The 4854-nt window shown below is 44.7% G+C and overlaps 2 non-coding genes across 2 annotated transcripts; both read right to left on the bottom strand.

Moving 5' to 3' along the window:
- Positions 1–2860: 2860 nt before the first annotated feature.
- Positions 2861–2934, bottom strand: Trnai-aau. Its single transcript has one exon. It is a non-coding gene; the product is annotated as a tRNA-Ile (tRNA).
- A 1362-nt stretch (positions 2935–4296) lies between these two features.
- Trnal-aag lies at positions 4297–4378 on the bottom strand. Its single transcript has one exon. It is a non-coding gene; the product is annotated as a tRNA-Leu (tRNA).
- Positions 4379–4854: the final 476 nt, after the last annotated feature.

Consider the following 4854-nt stretch of genomic DNA (forward strand, 5'->3'; position numbering starts at 1 on the left):
CCACGGCCTCAGGGCAGCCGCCGCCGCCGACGCTGCAAGCCCCGCCCACCGCGTCCCAGGGGAGGAGTCGGCGGGCGGGAGAGCCAATCAGCGTCCAGATATTCGGCTAATGCCATCGGGGCTGATGGTCAACGATGAATTCATTTGGTGGTAGTTAGGAAATATTTATCATTGTTTAAGACGATTGTCGGCGAGAGAGGGTGATACTCAGTGAGTTAAGGAGTGAGTTAGGGAGTGAGTTAGACTGGGCTGAAGCTGGAGGAGGGTCATAACTCGATGAAATCCCGGTCGTAGCCTGATATAGGGGCAGAAGTCGGCCGTTTTCCTTGGGGACCGCGGAAGGCGAGAATGGGCGAACCCTGCGCTTTGTTTAGCGCGCGCCTAGTGAAATCGCTATCTTTACAAAAAATAGCGTTTTATCTTTGGCTTGAAACCGTTTATTCAAGCGATTCATAACGCCACGAGTAACGTTTTTTTAGTACTAAATTGAACGCATTGTCGTAAGTCGTAACCATAGCAGACTAATGAGTGACTCATTTGATAAGCGCACCAAGATTAAACGGATCATCTATTTTGCCGCAAGAGCTTGGAATCTTGGTCCTCCGATTTTCGGATGTGTATGTTGACTGTGGTTCGCTTATTTTCATTGGCTCGGCACTCGATTGAGTGGTATATGTAAAGGGCCTTGGATTGAGCAGTTCGTTCTACGGTATACCTCGTGAATTGAGCTCCCGACCGCAAATTTCGTTCTCACGGGAACAGATCCATGTAGACTAGTGGCAAACTAATGGTATCTTATATAAACTTGTGGAGCTAATATAATTTTGTAGTAACTAAGCTACTGTAAGGCACTTGAAAAACTTTTCTTGGACGAAGGCGTATTACTATCCTACCTACTTCCGGTTGTGATGATGACCATTGACGTGTACAATTGCCTGACCATTAATGAATGGTTACTAGGATACCACTTTAAAGCGAGTTTTACAGTGACGCCTTCTGTTTCAGGTATGTTCCAGAGACCGTCATGATGGTGCCCAAAGGATCGCTATGCTGGATATCGTGACACAGCGCTGCGGAACAGAGTGAGTGCCCCGAACAATAGATGTCAGCGAACATCGGTAAGTTTTAGGTGTTTTGTCCTATTCTTATATTTTACGATATCCAATTATTCGTTAGTTCGTAGGACGATGGTGTGACTGAACACTCGAATGATGCTGTTGGCTAACTTTTACTATAATAGGTGGCAAAAGGTGATTTTTTGTGCATGGAACCAGACTCGAACCAGACCGGACTGGACATTTCTAGAACCAGCCAGACCCGGTCTTAGCTGGAATCAGAACCAGTTGGACTCCCTACCACTAAAGTTATTGAATACAAATGGGGAATATTTGTTCCTGGTCCCTAAAAAGCTGTTTCTGGCACCTAATTGCTGATCAGCCCCAAAATGCTTATTCGACCCTAATATCTGAATCTGGCACCTAATTGCTTCCACACAGCCTAAAGTTGCCAGATCGTCTAGTTGAACTCCGTATTTGCTGTTTGCTGATTCAGCACCAAAACCAAAACATCCAGCACCTATTTTATTCCACGTTTGCCTACCTAATTCGCGTACCTAATATTCCTGATTTTATGTATCCTAACAACATGGACGTTGCATCGGTGATGTCAAGTGCCATTTTCGCCAGTGGAGATAATGATTAATGCCATTTCTAGCCAAAAGAGAATCACTAGCCAGCTATGGTGCAGCATAGCAAGACGCTCCTATACCAGCCCGCTATGTAGAGACTAGAGATTATTGCACCCTCAGCCATTTTAACGTGAAAAGTTTGGATCCGTCACTTCCAGCCAGGCTCTCAGGTCATAAACTGGAGTAAAGCAAAATGTCAACTCTGAACAGACATGCCACGCAACCGGCCCTCTTTTCAATATTATTAGCTTTCTGGCCTGCAATCATCGTCTGACTTCATCTCGATCAAACGCAGCATCCGGTTTCTACAGGGGCGTTTGACTGACCGGCCACACAATAACCAAAAACAAAATCAAAGCTTCATGCACACATATGACATAAGTAAGAAACGGATGAAAAAGGCACAACTCTGCTCCACGGCACAACTCTGCGCGGCAAACAACGGACCACAACGGACAATGTCCCACGCAAGATCCCGCGTTTCCTCAGCGGCCTTGAACGGAATGAAAACAGTACATTTCTTTTTTGGAGCTATTTGATGACGTCAAAAAATACAATACCAGTTTTAATGGTCAAAATCGAGACAATTACTCACAAAAATGTTTCTCTTTAAGCATTACAAATAAATACTTTTAAATATTTAAATGACATTGTTTTTTCAAACAAATCAATATTATTTGCTTACTTAAACGTCATATACAATGCTGAGATCACTACGGGGCTGTCTTAGAGTGTAGCTGCACTGGCAACCTTTAGGCTAGACTCCAGGGATCATTATACCAGAACAACATGATTCTACCAGCCAGTAGTTCATCTTTCTACTAGATTGGTGCTACGCTCAGCATTTAGGTGCCAGATTCAGAAAAAAGAGTAAGGCGTACCGATGAATAGGTGCCAGAAACAGCTAATTAAGGTCATTTTCCATGATTGGTGCTGGTATCCACCAAATAGGTGCTGAGGACCAATTTTGGGGCGAGTCAGCTTTTAGGTGCCAGAAATAGCTTTTCTGGGACGCAATTAAATGGCGTCCAATACAAATTATTTGCAGGCATCATTGGTTGCATCATGTAAAACACTAGGCACCGGTTCCTCGGGTTCCGACATTTTGCCACTTCTACTTACCATCCCAGTGTTTTATTTTCGTGCCCAGTTGGCTCCGGTGTCGCAAAAATTTGGCCAGTGTGGGGGTCGAACCCACGACATTCGCGTTATTAGCACGACGCTCTAACCAACTGAGCTAACCGGCCATTCATATTGTAGGGTAACGCTGATTTTTATGTGTTCTTTAGGTAACTGTCCATTGTTTCAAGGAGCGATTTATTGAAAAATGAAATGACTGCGTACTTCGTTTATCATTTGAGCATTTTATACTTTTGGTAAAACTTGTCCGACAGATGTGTTAAAATTCAAAAGCGTCACGTTTTTCTGCTGTTTCACTCCTGAGCAGGTAGGTACCTAACTCCCTATGCCTTATTTTCGCTACCTTGACCTGTGAGGCGGGAACTGTTAAAAATTTGATTTATTTCAATACCTTTAGACAACAGACAAAACATGCACATTGCACGCACAGTTCACACAAAAATGTCTTTTAATCAAGACTTAGCGCATGGCTCTTCGTAAAATTGTTTTTCTTTATGATATGCCTGGTGAAATGGCCAATGATTCTCCACCAGAACACTGGACCCAGTTTGTCTGGCAATCCTATAGACTGGTTAATTCAAAGATCTGTGCACTAAAGATCAGGGTATATTGAGTGAAGGGTAGGACGAACTTTGGTAGGAATTTCTAGTATAACTACTAGAAAACCTACTATATGTGGTCGGGACTAGCAAAAAGTTAGTTCAAACTAGAATATGGTAGCGCTTATGGTTGGCAGTCGTGACGCGCACGTGACATTCATTTCTTAAATTCCTTAAATAACATGTTTTAGGGGCCGATTAGTGGGCAGATACATTCAATTCGCTATTAATAATTGATTATGCAAACATTCAAGAATCTACATCATTCAATTCTAGCCAAAATCACGCGGCGCTCCCGGGATTCGAACCCACGACCCTCGGATCCGTAGCCCGATACGCTACCGACTGCGCTACCGCGGACCGCGCGTCGACAATCGGAGAGGCGGATCGCGGGTGCTGGCGTGCAGAGAAATCTTTACCCTGTACGCCGTAGAAGATCGGCTGGGTTTCGTGAAAAATGGTAGAGGAATTGTCGAAAGAAAATTCATCGATCTATCATTTGAGACCAAGAACCATTGATTCCTTCAAAGGGTGACCGAGATATCGCTCGCCGAAAACAGGCCATTTAACATGTAAACCCTATGGGCTGGTAGGAAATGTACGCCGTGGAGCAGCAGTGCTACCAACTAACTTCGGCGGGGGCCGCTAAAGATAGCCTTGCTATGAGAATGTTAACTTAGGGGTGAGCCGAAACATTTTAAGCTAATGGCGAAACTTTTGAATAATTTCTTTGGTTTTACTCTACATTCTGCCATGCATACAGTGTCCGTCTTGTATGATGATACTGTGGTTTAACATTTTCCCTAAAAAAGCAAACTTATTACACCGATTACACGTAAAAATTTCCTCTCTTGATTGTATTAAAATCTCTGGCAGCGGTGGGATTCGAACCCACGCCTCCGAAGAGACTGGTGCCTTAAACCAGCGCCTTAGACCGCTCGGCCACGCTACCATGGCAACGCTGCTACTGGCGTAAAAATGGCTAGAGGGGGGGGGGAGGGGCAAACTCTTTCGGCCTGAAGAGACATTTCCAGAGATCTGAGATATGGGACGATAGGACAGAGTGGAGACATTAGACTATGAGGACCGCACCGCCAAAGACCATCCCAGTGGACCCAGATAAGCAAGATGGGCCAGGCCTGCCAATGACAGACCTGCCCAATTAGGCCTACCGCTCAAACGGTGATCCCTGAGAGGGTGTAACCCAATGACTGCTTGCCCTTACTTTACCACCGCGACCTGCTATTTCAGTCCCACGCACAAGGGGGAAAAGCTCAAAAAATTGAGCGCTCAAAAAATTGAGCGGGCCCCATTATGAAGGAATAGGCGAAACGATGGTATTTTACAATGCCTTTAGCGTCACACTACGGCAAATATCGTATCCAAATAAGGTATCAATGGCAAGAGAGAGCAACAAGGTTTCTTCTG

Source organism: Amphibalanus amphitrite, unplaced genomic scaffold (genome assembly GCF_019059575.1).
Source record: "Amphibalanus amphitrite isolate SeventyFive unplaced genomic scaffold, NRLGWU_Aamphi_draft 000601F_arrow, whole genome shotgun sequence".
In the NCBI taxonomy this organism is placed as follows: domain Eukaryota; kingdom Metazoa; phylum Arthropoda; class Thecostraca; order Balanomorpha; family Balanidae; genus Amphibalanus; species Amphibalanus amphitrite.